The following is a 15,237-nucleotide window of genomic DNA, read 5'->3' as shown; positions in this document are numbered from 1 at the left end:
TGGAAGTGGAAGGACTAACATAACTGGAATGGATGAGAAGTATTCAGCAACAGAAAGCGGAGACCTCAGCATAGTGAATACTATATTTGCAGTAGGATTTTGATTCTAATTTTGTTATCAATAGTAAATTCAAAATACTGTATCAAGCTCTTCAATAAAGGTATAGAAAAGAAACAACCTTTCTGTTCATCCCCATTTACTCGGTCATCATCAGTACTGAGAGCTTCACAACCTCCTTTTACATGAGGCTGCTCAGACTGGGCTCCTGTGCCTCCAGAAAGCTCAGGTTTTGCAGCCAGCCATTTGGCATAAATGGGCATTGCCATCTTATGGCCGAGCCTCGGCACTGCATGGCCGACTTTCCTTGTGGATGGAAAATGGACTTTTAAAGCGAGTGACTTTGTCTCCAGGGAAATGCCTATGATTAAACAGCAGACTTCATTTTTTCCTCCATATCTTTTTAAAAATCATTTGATCTTGACAAAAATCCTGTTTTTCCTGAACCAAGCAGGGCTTAAGGAGCAGGGGAGAGATAGCTTTTATATTTTCAGCACTAAAAGCTCCTTTCATCCCTAATAACTGTGTTTCTATGTTTTGCTTAGAGACAGGCTTCTGGAAACTTTTTACTCTGCTTTTGCCTCTTCCTTCTGTAGTGTTGCTCATGGCCATCTAGACGACCACAAGGCAGCAGAAAGCAAACTTCCCCAAGAGCATGGGCTGTGATTTTGGATGCTCAGCATTTACCAATGTCATGTTACTGTTTCAGATGGCAGCATGTCTTGTGCTTGGGCAGACACTCCTCAGAAAAGCTCGGGATTGAATGTCAGCAGTCTGAAGTAAAGAGCAGTGGTTTTGCTCTCTACCTGTACTTCACAGAATCACAGAATGGTTGAGGCTGGAAGGGACCTCTGGAGATCATCTAGACCAACCCCCCTGCTCCAGCAGGGTCCTCTGGAGCAGATTGCCCAGGATCACATCCAGACGGGTTTTGAATATCTCCAGCGAAGGAGACTCCACTACCCCTCTGGGCAACCTGTTCCAGTGCTCTGTCACCCTCACAGTGAAGAAGTTTTTTCTCAGGTTCAGATGGAACTTCCTGTGGTTCAGTTCCTGCCCGTTGCCTCCTTGTCCTGTTGCTGGGCACCACGGAGAAGAGATTGGCCTCATCCTCTTGACACTCCCCCTTCAGATACTTGTACACGTTGATGAGATCGCCTCTCAGTCTTCTCTTCTCCAGGCTGAACAGGCCCAGCTCTTGCAGTCTTCCTTCATATTAGAGGTGCTCCAGTCCCCTCATCCTCTTTGTAGCCCTCCGCTGGATGCTCTGCAGTAGTGCCGTGTCCCTCTTGTCCTGGGGAGCCCAGAACTGGACACAGGACTCCAGGTGAGGCCTCCCCAGGGCTGAGTAGAGGGGCAGGATCACCTCCCTCGACCTGCTGGCAACACTCTGCCTAATGCACCCCAGGAGACCATTGGCCTTCTTGGCCACAAGGGCACACTGCTGGCTCATGTTTAGCTTGTTGTCCACCAGCACTCCCAGGTCCTTCTCGGCAGAGCTACTTTCCAGCAGGTCAGCCCCCAGCCTGTACTGGTGCCTGGGATTATTCCTCCCCAGGTGCAGGACCTTGCCCTTGCCTTTGTTGAACTTCAGGAGGTTCCTCTCGGCCCAGCTCTCCAGCCTGTCCAGGTCCCTCTGAATGGCAGCACAGTCTTCTGATGTGTCAGCCTCTCCCCTCAGTTTAGTATCATCAGCAAATTTGCTGAGGGTGCACTCTGTCCCTTCCTCCAGGTCATTGATGAATAAGCTGAACAAGACTGGACCCAGGACTGACCCCTGGGGGACACCACTAGCCACAGGCCTCCAACTTGACTCTGCGCCATTCACCGCAACCCTCTGAGCTCGGCCATCCAGCCAGTTCTCCATCCACCTCACTGTCCGCTCACCTAGCCCACACTTCCTGAGCTTACCTAGGAGGATGTGGTGGGAGACAGTGTCAAAAGCCTTGCTGAAGTCCAGGGAGACAACATCCACTGCTCTGCCCTCATCTACCCAGCCAGTCATTCTGTCATAGAAGGCTATGAGATTGGTCAAGCATGATTTCCCCTTGGTGAATGCATGCTGACTACTCTGGATCACCTTCTTGTCCTCCAGATGCTTAGTGATGACCTCCAGGAGGAGCTGTTCCATCAGCTTTCCAGGGCTGGAGGTGAGGCTGACAGGCCTGGAGTTTCCTGTCTCCTCCTTCTTGCCCTTTTTGAAGACCGGCGTGACATTGGCTTTCTTCCAGCCCTCAGGCACCTCTCCTGTTCTCCAGGACCTTTCAAAGATGATGGAGAGTGGCCTAGCGATAACATCCGCCAGCTCCCTCAGCACTTGTGGGTGCATCCCATCGGGGCCCATGGATTTATGGATGTCAAGTTTGGACAAAAGATCTCTAACCTGATCCTCCTCAACCAAGGGAGAGTCTTCCTTTCTCCAGCCTTCCTCTCTTGTCCCCAGGGTCTGGAATTCCTGAGGGCTGGCCCTCAGTAGCAGTAAAGGCTGAAGCAAAGGCAGCATTCAATAACTCTGCCTTCTCTGTATCCTTTGTTACCAGGGCGCCCGCCCCATTCAGCAGCGGGCCGACAGTTTTCCCTAGTCTTCCTTTTGCTCTTGATGTATTTGAAGAAGCCCTTCTTGTTGTCCTTGACATCTCTTGCCAGATTTAATTCCAACTGGGCCTTAGCCTTCCTTGTCGCATCCCTGCACGCTCTGACAACGTCCCTGTATTCCTCCCAAGTGGCCTGTCCCCTTTTCCACGTTCTGTAGACTTCCTTCTTCTGTCGGAGTTTTGCCAGGAGTTCCTTGCTCATCCGTGCAGGTCTCCTGCCCGCTTTGCTCGACTTCTTCCTCAGAGGGATGCACCGATCTTGAGCCTGGAGGAGGTGATGCTTGAATATTAACGAGCTTTCTTGGACCCCTCTTCCTTCTAGGGCCCTACCCCAGGAGATTCCCCTAAGCAGGTCCCTGAAGAGGCCAAAGTTAGCTCTCCTGAAGTCCAGCGTTGCAATCCTACTTACTGCCCTGCTTGCTCCTTGTAGGATCCTGAACTCCGCCATCTCACGGTCACTGCAGCCAAGGCTGCCCCCGGGCTTCACCTCTCCAACCAGTCCTTCTTTGTTCGTTTGTACAAGGTCTAGCATTGCACCTCTCCTCATTGGCTTCTCCACCACCTCAGTCAAGAAATTATCCTCAGTCCTCTGTAGGAACCTCTTTGACCGTTTGTGCCTAGCTGTGCTGTCTTCCCAACTTATGTCAGGGTGGTTGAAGTCTCCCATGAGAACTAGGGCCTGTGATCGTGAGGCTACTTCCAGCTGTCTGTAGAAGGCCTCATCGACGACTTCTTCCTGATCAGGTGGCCTGTAGTAAACCCCCACAACCGTGTCACCCATGTTAGCCTGCCCTTTAATCCTTACCCATAGGCTCTCCACTTGCTCTTCACCCACCCCGAGGCAGAGCTCCACACATTCTAGTTGCTCCCTCACATAAAGAGCAACTCCACCACCTCGCCTTCCTGGCCTGTCTTTCCTAAAAAGCACATAGCCATCCATGACAGCGTTCCAGTCATGCGAGCTGTCCTTCATTGCCCTCTGCAATGAGATCATGGTCCTGCGACCGCACACAGATCTCTAACTCTTCCTGTTTATTCCCCATGCTGCGTGCATTGGTGTACAGGCATTTCAGAGAGCCAGTCAAGCATGCAAGCTTCCCGGGAGAGGTGCAAGAGGATCCTCCATAGCCATGTTCCATGCTGTCTCCCCTGGCTGCCTGCACCTGCTGGAGGCATCCTGGCTTGAGCGGTGTTTTACTGACTACCCTGTCACTATACCACTCCCCTTCCCCCATCTTGCCTAGTTTAAAGCCCTCCTTGCCTAGTTTAAAGCCCTAGTTTAAAGCCTTAGCAGGCTGGCCAATCTGTTGGCAAGGACACGCGTACTCCACTTGGTAAGGTGGATCCCATCTCTCCCCAGCAGCTGTTGATCTTCAAACAGGGTCCCATGGTCATAGAAACCAAAGCCCTGTTGCCAACACCAGCGGCACACCAGTTGTTAGCTTGGAAAACTCGTCTACTCCTCCTCCCCTCCTTTCCCCTCACAGGCAAGATTGAGGAGAAAATGACATGGGTTCCCAGAGCCACCATTCCCCATTCGTGTCGTTAGCGTTCAGACAGTGCTTTGTGTAACTATATCTCATCCTCACCACTGCAAACTGTAGTTACCAAACCTACCTGACCAAGGCTTAGCACAGGAAGCCTATCCTTCCATTCAGAAGTTTGTTCCCACTTCCAAGCTGATAATCATTAAGGAAGAGGTACTGGTGATCTTGGTGCTACTGCTAAATAGAGCTAGAGTGAAATAACATTGGTTTTGAACCTCAAAGGGGGAAAAGATTGATGACTACTGATTCATTTTAGGAAGAGAAGAATAAGTAACTTGCAAACTTACATCATTTTCTATGCTAAGAACTTAAAATGCTTTACTAACTGATTATCTATCTTCACAGCCTACGCTATGAGGGAGCAACTCTGATATACTGCATTTCACTGAAAGCACTACAGATCAAGCACGTAACTTCTGTAGCACGTTGCTTTTCAATTCCTTGATTTGGAAGATGGTACTCAAGACTTTGTACGTTACCGTTTTCCTTCCAGAAAGAAATGAGGCATTGGAAACTATTTCTCCAACAGCCTGGCAAATGCTGTGAATTAGCTCATACAGAGCTCTATGCTGCTAACAAGATCTAACCTAGCAAGTTTAAAACCAGCTCATATATTTCCACATGGCATTGTAGACACAGGAATGCAACACGCACAGTTCTTTGAAAATTGATAGCTAACTCATCTGGCACTGTGAAAACATTACTCTGTGTTTAATATCCTTTGTCATGCAAGGACTTATTGCTATAAAAGCTCTCATTATTTTAATTTATCACCTACAAAGTATCCTCCCACCTTTATGAAGAGATTTGACACTCAGATAGGAACAGCACTGTCTGTAAGTGCTGGATGTCTGCTCCTATCTCACTCAGCGGCTCTTCCTTCTTAGCAGAATTTCTATATTAAAAATGCCTTTCCAGATAAAGAAACTTCTGTTCTCATTTATATGCACAAACGTGGCTGAAGTAGAAATATTATTCAGATCTGTTCACCAAACTTTTGCCTCACCCTACTCCTGCTTGCAAATACTGTATTTGAGTATTTTCTTTAAAGCACCACAGCTGTACTAGAGCATGGTTGTCCTCTTGCTTAGTTTCATAAGTTGTTCCTCACTATTTATGGCTCTTATTTCATTAGTGAAGTACTTGTCTTCTCTCAGTTTTCTGAGGTGCTTCTGTTTTGGGGAAACCAAAATGCAATTATCATCTTAGTTAAGGAGTAGTGCAGCTGAAACAGTGCAAGAAAGGGAAAACAGACTGAACATCTACTGGTAAGATAGAGCTTTGAATACTATGTTTCAATACATCCACACCAAATTTATACGCAGAAAAATGCACCTGCAGTATGGTCTGTATTTAAATAATCACTATTTCACCATGTATTTCCACTACTATTAGTCTGCAACAGGTGTTGCAGCCATCTGCAAGTAGAACTTAATTTTAAATAGCTCAGTCTTAATTAACTATAAAAAACTCTACCGTTAAAATTAATAAGTTTTCAAAGCTATCTATTGATTTGAACTTGCTTCTTTGTCTTCATAAGCACTAGGAACTTAAGCTTCGAAGTTGTAGCCCTACTAGTATGTACTATTCTACTAACAGCAGAAAGGACTCCCTGTCAAGAATAAAACTAATATTTATTTACTATTGCGTGCCCTTCCAACAGAGGATACTACACTTCAGTGTTCATTAACATCAAGCAACATTAAAGAAGAAAGGAAAAAATAGAGAAAGTATCTTTTCCACGATAATAAATTATTTCCCTACTGTTACTCTTTCTGATACATCATGCCTTATTGTAATAAAAAGTCTATGAGTGAAGGGTGATCTTGAATGACACAGGTGTGTATGTGGGTCCCACTTCCATTAGTATCATCCCTACCAGCTTTATTATGGCTTTATTTGGGATCTGTAAATGTGAAATTTTCTCTTTCCACCCTGACTGTCTGTCCTAGTCCCTGCCTGATAACAGCAGACAGCTGCAGTCTGCAGTGGATTTTCTCAGCTACTAGTATTCTAAAAAGGCGTAAGCAATAGTGCATGAATTGAGGTATCTTCATGTGCCCCAGACCTTAGGCCAGCCCTAACTATAAGCAATTAACACAAGTGAGATGAAAGGTTGGTGGGCTAGAGCACATGAAATACCGCTTTCTGCAATGAAGAAGTTAACTTCCGGTCTGCAAGGATGCTTTGAGCAGTTGTGTATTTTACATGGTAAAGAAAGGCAGAAGTGATTAATATGAGAGGTTATTGCTAAAGTCAGTTTACTATGGTGGATGAAAGAAATTTCAGATCTCCTATGCTAGTTTATATCCTGACCACCTTGGACACGAACAAACCAAACAACGCTTTGTGTCAGAGTCTTGGTTCTTTCTTCATAATAAAAGGATATTCCTCCTGAGAGGTGCTATGTAGGCGGTGATCATCTGCCTAAACACTGAGCACTGAGCACAGATTGGTAATGACACCAAACATTGCTCAGTCAAGGTGCCTTTACCCTAGAGGGAATGAGAAGGTGGTTTCCTCTGAGAAGGTCTTCTCTCATGAAGGTAGTTAATAGTTTGTGCTAGCTGTTTCCATCTGTGCTCCCCTCCAGATGTCCCACTGACCCAGGTGACAGCTGCCATAATATGGCAGCACCTTCTGAGGCTTTGGCCTTCTTAGGCACTCTGTGCTCTGCCACCCTCTGCCTCTCATTTGAGATGAGAGATCAGGCTTCCTTGAGAAGGAACAGCTGTGGAAAAATGTCTTTAAGCAGTTGGTATGGTAAGAAAAGGAAACAGATGGAAGAATAGCAGTGTACATGTAGCCTAGATGCTGGGTAGCAGATCAGTGAAGGAGTTTAGCTGCTCTGTTTGGTCCAGCATCCTTTCCACCACAAGCTAGATGTCTTATCTTCCCTGCAGTGGGAAGAGCCTAGCTCCCCTGTATTAAGCCTTGGAATTTAGGTGTTAATAGATTTTATTGCTGTCCATTAAAGGCTGTGGAGTGAGCCTTGAGAATGACATCCCACTGCCATTGCACACTCAGCAATACATAATGCATAGTTCATTCCCTGAGGAGACAATTTGTTTTCAGCCTGTTTTCAGGCTACTGCTGCACAAGACATCTGCATAGCCACATTCACTTTTAACCTTATTGAGGCAAGACGCTGCTCCTCAGCTGAGCGGCAGTGCTTCCCATGCCAGCATGCTTCACGGTGTTATGGTGTTACAGCGGGATGCTCTGTGGTTGTCATGGCAGTGACATGCTCGTTTTCAAAACAGAAAGTGTTGGTGTGATGAATCCCAGGCTCTCCTTCCCTCGAATTTCTTTAACCCTTGAGAAGCTATATCTTGCTTCCACAGTCTTAGACCTTTTGCCCCAGTACCTCCCACTTCTTCCCAATCTCTTTCAATATTCGCATCTCTTCTACTGCACCGTTTCCTCAACCTTTTCCTGTCCTGACACTCTCCTGTCTCAGAGCTCCTCCAGCCAACTCCAGACTCTTCAGTATACTCATTTTTCCTAAAATTGCTTTGCATCTGAACTCCAGCCTTCCTATTCCAACTCCACCCCAGCCCTCTCCTTCTGAAGTGCTAGGGTTCAACATGTCCCAAACTCTTCCTCATCTGAGCTTCCTAGCCCATTCTAGACTCAAGGCTTCTACACAGTTGGCAGCCAGCCATTAGAAACCCAAGAGGGTCTCTGTGCTTCTTGCTACTTCTGCATTGTCCCATTACCCTTTCAGCTTCATATTCAAAGCAGACACTGGCCACTGCCATCTGTGGTCGTCATCAGCTCTCTCACTGGTCACCCCTTGTGTGAGATATAGCTTCATAAATAAGCCTCCTGGGAGAGGCAAAGTTGCTGCTCCTATTTGTGGTGGTTCCAGCTGTGGTATTTCTGGACAAAAGCTGCATTTGCCAAAAATCGGGTAAGGTAGGAGCTTCAGGGCAGAAATGGAGAGAGCATGCTTGAGAAAAAGTGGACATATATTATTGCTGTGTTTTTTGCCGATCAATCCACCATGTCTGTATGGTGCTAGATGCTCAGGGATAACCCCTTCCAAATTCACCGTTACTAGGTGCAAGTAAGTACAGCAGGGAGCTGAGTAACCGATGTTTAGGCTGTAACTGGGAAAGCATCATGTTTGGGGACCGAGTTTTACCCTGCTTTATGCTTGCAGATCAGAGCATGTAGATACCTAGTGATGACACCCCTCATGAACCCCTGGCTAACCTCTGTTAACACAAATCACTTCCAAAGCCTCTGAGAGCCTGGATATGAAGTATGTGAATAACTTTTTGTCAAAGAATGTGATTAGAATAGAGTTATTTGCATATGAATAGCCTAGTTCCTCCAAAATTGTTTGGCTGCCTGGGCCTAAACGGTGAAGCTTAGTCTAGTCAAAACCTTTAAGTTCCTATATTTACAATTTGTTCTCCAAAATATCAGTCTTATATGATTTATTATGCTGCCTGGCCTATTTGTAGAAACTCCCATCTACACTGACATTTAGTGGCAGTTTTGAGAGTTATAGAAATCTTGGTCGTAGGAATACTACAGCTGACGGAACAATTCTCTAGAAAATGCAGGTTTCACTCAGATGAAAAATTTAGCAGAAGCATGATAAATCTGACAGAACTTCTTATAACAACTAATCAATGAAAAATCAAAAAAATTGATTATTGTTAAGTATTGTTAAATAATTCATTTTTTTGCAAGCCCCAGAAAGGAATAAAGCTTTTGGATTTCACCAGAACAGAATATTATGATTAGTCTTCAGTAGTTTTGTTCATTATCAGAAATTCCATCAATGGAAAATGTTGAGATTCTGATTTAGATAAAAGTCAACTGTCCAGGTTCTCATTGCTTTAAGATTTTTAATTTCCTATAAAAAGCCTTAGGAAATATCTCACCACTGACAATGTGAAAGCTGATATTAGAGATATTCTGTATTCAGTGACTAATGACCTGTAGACTGCTAAATGGATAATTAGACTTCTCTTCTCCTTCTCATAGAAATAACTGAAGCTAAGAATTCAGCAGGTTTTCAAATGGAACTGGGCACTTCTGTGTTTAGAAATGCAGTTGGCAGGATTGGTTGCAAATTTGGAAAGGCTATTAAGGTCCGTGCTTCACAGGCAATTCAGTCCCTGCTAGATTTCAAAGTGAGATCTAGTGCATGTGGGAGGGGAGGAAGGGAGACTCTTTTGACCAGTGCCAGATTCTGCCAGAAACAGGATGTCAGCCTAGATTAATCCAGTAAGGTAACTTGTATTTTCCAGTGATAGTTGCATGAGGGAAAGGTTCCTGTGTCGTTGCCCAGAACACTTCCTTCTCCAGGAATGCCAGCATGGTTATAGGATTTACATACAATAATGCAACCTAAACAAATCTCTGGCCATAATCCCTTTCTACAGACCAGCAGTCTAACTAGCAATACTCAGTCAGCAGCAAACGGAGCAGATCCTGTCTCTCCTGGTTTCTGATTAGAAGACAAGCTCTTTTCTCTCTGTTATGAGTAGCTTAGCCTCATTACTTCCCTTTACCTTTCTTACAATTTGATATCCTTTTCACAAGCTTCCAGATGCTGTGTGGCTGGGCAGTCCACGCTTAACTGGCTCAACAAGTTTTTGATGGCCCCTGAAAGCTGAGCAGGCTGTCAGTCACACCGGCCCCGCTGTCCTCAGAAGTGAAATGTCTTGCCTTGATGGATACGCCCTGTGGAGTTAGCGTGCACAGGAAAAACGACACTGTGTCCGTGTTCCAAAGCAGCGGTCGGCAGCCCTCTTTCCTCTCTTAAGTCACAGCTGAATCTCCCACGGGCAGCCCTGAGCAGTGTTGAATATCTCCCCCACTGTGTCATTTCAGCCCTGGAGCTATTGTGCTAACAGTTTGATGGTTACAACCATCCTCACCCAGTTGTTACGTTGGACGTTAGCTTGGGCAGTTAGCTAAGTTTTGTCAATTTTTCCAGGGGGACGGAAGAGAGAACCAAGTGTTCCTGTGTTACCCACCGTGCTGTGGTGTTACGTCTGTACCAACACTTTTCATCTCAAAATGAGCGTGTCGCTGCTGCGATAGCCACCAAACGCAGCAGGAGGCTCCCACTGGACCTGGGGCAGCCTCCCCCCGATCAGCAGCATCTTGCCACAGGGGCAAGGGCCTCTAACTTGTACCTCTCGCAAAGCTTCACAGACATAAAAGGAGACAAGAAATATTGCTACTCAGAGAGGAAGGCGTTGCCTGCATAAAAAGGAAGAGATCACAGTGGACGGCTCCTGCTGAGCTCCCAGCTTGGCTGGACACGTTCCCTCGTGTGGAGACTGAGTCTTGGCTCCCTCAGGGGCAAGCGTTCCCAGCTCCCAGCTTTTGCTGGGCTCCCCAGGGTTCGGGAGCCTAGCAAGATACCTCAGATTCATTCAGAGAGACAGGGACATGCACCTCCTGCTGAGTTTGAATGATATCCTTGCAATTTTTCCTCCTCTTCAAGCACAGATTACAATCCTGTTTCTCCACAAGAAAGCATAGAGTAACAGTTTGTTTCCTCCAAGAGCAGAAACGAGACAGTAGGACAGTATCTTTGCTTGTTTTCCAGATTTGTCTCCAGCTAGTGCTCTTATCAAAATCTCTCTTACTACTTCCATGGAGTCACACTAGAAGAGTGCATCTCCAGCTGGATCCCCGATGTCCTTCTTGTTATCTCTGCATGTCTGTGCTGCTTTCCGCAGGCTCACAGAAATGTGTGTGAGGAACCAGGAACCCCTGTCTCCATTATCAGACCCCTGGGGTGACAGTGTCATGCCTGGTAATGTGCTAGGGTTTGGTTTATGGCTTCCTATTACGTTATCTATCTTACAAAGAAGAATTGGATTATTTCATCCTTCAGCCTGAACAGAAGCCAATGCCCCTGTTGAGTGTTTTCACAGACCCCAGCATATCTATGTATCTCCAGGAAAAAAGGTGATGCTTTAGGATTTGAGCATCTTCTGTGCATTTTTCCTGTAACACAAACAAGGGAAGCCTGTAGAGTTGATAAGAGCATATTTCTGTAAATGGCGATGAATTTTATAAATCTTCCTCATTGTGAGTTAAGAAAAATACGAAAGTTGGCTCAAAAAAGTAGCATCAGGCAAAGAAGCCAACAAAATAATCAGCATCATTGGGATATGTATTTTGAAAACAGTGCCATTGGGTGCCATATCTTAAGTACCATGTGTTGCACCTGTCAGGAAGGACTCAGTGGAGCTACAGAAGGGTTTCTGAAATGATTAAGGATATGGAGCAGTTGCCTCAGAGGAGAGAGTAAAAGCCTGGGGCCCTAGGAGAAGCCTGAGGTTTACAAAACCTTAAAGATCGTGAGTAGGTTTAATGAAACACCGTTATTCACCAAATCCTAGGTGCTAAAACTAGGGGACAGTTGTTGAAACTCATAGAAGGGATAAAAGAAAGCACTTTTTAATCCAGTAGGCAGTGAATGTCCCCGATATGCTGTGACAGAGGCTGTGGAAGCAGATAGTATCAGCACTTTCAAAATGGGATTAGATCAATGCCTCAACCATGAATATTAAAGCAATAGACAGGGAGGTTAGCTCTTATATCCCTAATCCAGTTATGGATGTTGGGAATTATGGGGGCAAAGGAATGCAGAAAGTGGCTGAGCTCACGTGCTCTTCTAAATAACATCTCCGCCTGCCACTGCAAGAGACGAATCCTGGGCTAGATGGCACTGCTTTGGCCTAGAACGACACTTCTCACTTTCTTAAATAACTTGGGAGCCAATATACCTGGATACCACCAGCTGGGCAAGCTGAAAGCTGTTTCCCAAAGAGAGTCAGCAACTGTGAGCCTGATTTTGACATTGCCATCTATACCAGTTTATCCCTGGCATGGCACATACTGCATTCTGATATCAACTTTATGCTGTGTGATGAAGTGGTAGTGGAAAGTGCAGTGGCACGTTTGCAAAGCGAGGGCTGGGGTTTAGCCTATGTGATGCATCCCTACCTGCATAAGTCATGAAACTAAACTCTCAAGCAGTCTTAAAAATTATCCTCTTCATTTCAACCCTGTATGTGTCTTCATGGACAAACGCATTGACTTTTACAACAGGTTCTTTGGGCAGAAGAAAAGCATATAAGGTCAAGGCAAAGTTGGTCAGTATGTGTCTTAAGTAACTCCAATGACAGCATCTGTTTCAGATTGCACGATCACTTGCGAATCCCAGTTACCTATTAGGTCCTTCTCCTGTGAAAGACAGCACAGAATGACCGCACATGCCTTACAGTGTATTATGAAAGCAAATGTTTTTGCCATTACAGCCATCAGTAAAGTAAACCTACATGCAAAAATAGTGGGAAATAGTAAGATAAAACCCCATGTTAGATCAGGATACTATAGCTATCTGGTAACTAGTTACTTGAAAAGGATTTTGAGCCACTGCTTGGTGTTCCTATCAAGATCAAATGGACTCTATAGAGCAATCTAAAGTATAGGTTCCTTCTATCCACCTATTACTCCTGTTTTTAAAGTCATATCATCTTGCAGTGATGTCCTATCTGTAGGGGCTTAACTTTCTTGCTGTTTCTTCAGAGCTGACTCAATATGTGCTAGGCATATCCCTTCTCGGCTTTTTTCTATACCGGCTGCAACTGTGTCACAAAAGAAATATCAGGTTAGTAGAGCAAAAGGAAATATGCAGAAAAGGTAACAAACGCAGTTTGTGTATTGCTGAGTTAAATTCTCTTTTCCCCACTTTCTCTCACTCTCTTTCAAACTGTGTGAATTCCCAAAGTAATCAGCCAGCTTTTCGCTCCAGCACGACTTTCCTCTGCAGCCCAGGATAAAGTTTTTTCCTTGATTTTCTTTACTTGCCTGTCTATGTCACAAGGGCATTGTAACGATTCGTTACTGTTCATTCACAGTATGAAAAACTCTGTAAATACTGAATAAAATTAATTTAAAAAATGTAAAAGCTAACAGTCACTTTAAATAGTTTTACTGCCAGTCCTTTGGCATGAAACAGAATACAGCTGGTAAACAAGAAGGGGGAATAACCTTGTAAACAGTCACTCAGCTTCCTTTATTGACCATATATTTCAGAGGCGTAGATAAGAGAATCATTTATGATTACCATGTTCCATTCCTTTAGCATACGCTATAGTTTGGACCTCACTAATGTAACATATTCAAGACACCTTCATCACACTGCAGATTAAGCTGGAAAAGCCAAACACTGCTTCATCTGTACTTTTACAGAATAAAAATGAGCTGGGATTTGGAAGAAAAGACTTTCTGTTGTTCTGATAAACATTTGAGGTTATCTGGAAGTCCTGAACTGAAGCAAATAAAGTTAAAATTACCAGAGCTGAACAAAAGCCCAAGCAAGACCTCCACAGTTGAACCTCTGCAGTACCGCTCATTTAAATCATCCTAAGCAACAGGATATTAAAAATTTGAACAATTTGAGCTATTGTTTTCAGCAAAGCAACATAACTGGTTATGGTCCTGTAGCTAAATCTACAAGGACATTAATGGGATATCTGCCCTAGAAATCTAACCCCGGATCAGGGTCTGAGAGCAGAATTTGACCTTTTGTATCACATGCTCTTCCTCCGGCCATCTTGAATTTTAGATGTCATCATCTAATCATGACATTATGCCCCTTGGTGGTTGTAAAACTTATTTTTTTTCCTGCCAAGTAGACAGTTAAAGAAGATAAGTCCACTCTTTGATAGCACTGTAGTTTAGTACAGAGTACATCGAAGTCTCTTCAGGTTATTCTTTTAGCAGTTCCTGAAGTAAACTAAAGTAAAAGTTCCTAAAGTAAACTTGGAGTTGTTACTGTAAATATTTTTTCTGGATATGTTATATGACATTTTAAAAGGGAAGTATTAGCATGTATAATATTCAGGTAGCATATTCTTTGCTCTGCTTGCCTGGTAGAGTCTTGTGGATAGGTAACAAATACAGAAATTAAAAACCGACAATAAAGATGACAATATTTGTATTTCACAGGCACATAGAATTCCTTTTCAGAATCAATTTTATGCATATTAAGCGCTCTGTCAACGTATAGAAAAACGGAGATGTGCTCTCCTAAGAGTCCGCCCTCACAATAAAGTACTAAAAACGTTTACATGCTACTGACACAAGAGGGCAGCATACAGGCGTGCTACGGGAAAACCCTTTACCGCAGAATATCATCAGCTTTATAGTTCGATTGTGCTTATCGATCATAGCAAAATTCATACAAACTGGCAGAATAATTTAATGTGTCATTATCAGATAAATGCCATTTTACAGCTACCGTACCGAGAAAACTTTTTTCCACAAATTTTCACCTTTAATTGTGTCCTTTTGAAGTTGTGTGCCTGTGCCCAGAGATGTGCTATGCTTTGCTATGGCCGTCATAAATATGTATTTTAGGAGGCTGGCCTGGCGTGGGAAATTCACGCAGGAGAAGGGAAACACTTTATGAAGCAAAGGAGCCAAAAGTCTGGTTGTCTAGCTAGAAATCACACTGGCAGATCTGTCTCCAATGGCAGGCAACGGCCAGCCTCAGTCCTCCCCTGCGTCAGGATCTAAAGCTGCCATTCCCACATGGATGCTTTCCTTCAGGATAAAAGGGCCTTTTGGGGAGGCTTTAATTCCCACTATCTTTTTGCTTGTCATTTGAAGCTACCAGAGGCAACCTTCATAATAAAATACCTGGGGATTATGTCATCACCATGTGTCTTATTTTCATAATCATTACACAATAGGGATTTTGCATACAGGGAGAAAAGCTGTTTTCAAAAAAGTTGTGTGTTTTGGATGCTTACAGTTCTGAAAAACTGTGAACTGTGTCTAGCTGAATGTCATCTGCTCGCAAACAAGGTTGCGTTTTCTTCTATACAGGAGCAAAATGTTTTGGCAATGTTTAATCAGCCAGCACTGACCTTTCTTCCCCAGCGCCACACATTTGTTCTCGATAAATGTTTAACTACTGATTTCTAAGGGGAAATGCTCACAACACGTAGAACCTAATTCAGAGCTTACACTGATTTAACATTACC

Source organism: Struthio camelus, chromosome Z, assembly GCF_040807025.1.
Source record: "Struthio camelus isolate bStrCam1 chromosome Z, bStrCam1.hap1, whole genome shotgun sequence".
NCBI lineage: Eukaryota > Metazoa > Chordata > Aves > Struthioniformes > Struthionidae > Struthio > Struthio camelus.
Note: the sequence above shows the minus strand (reverse complement) of the source record.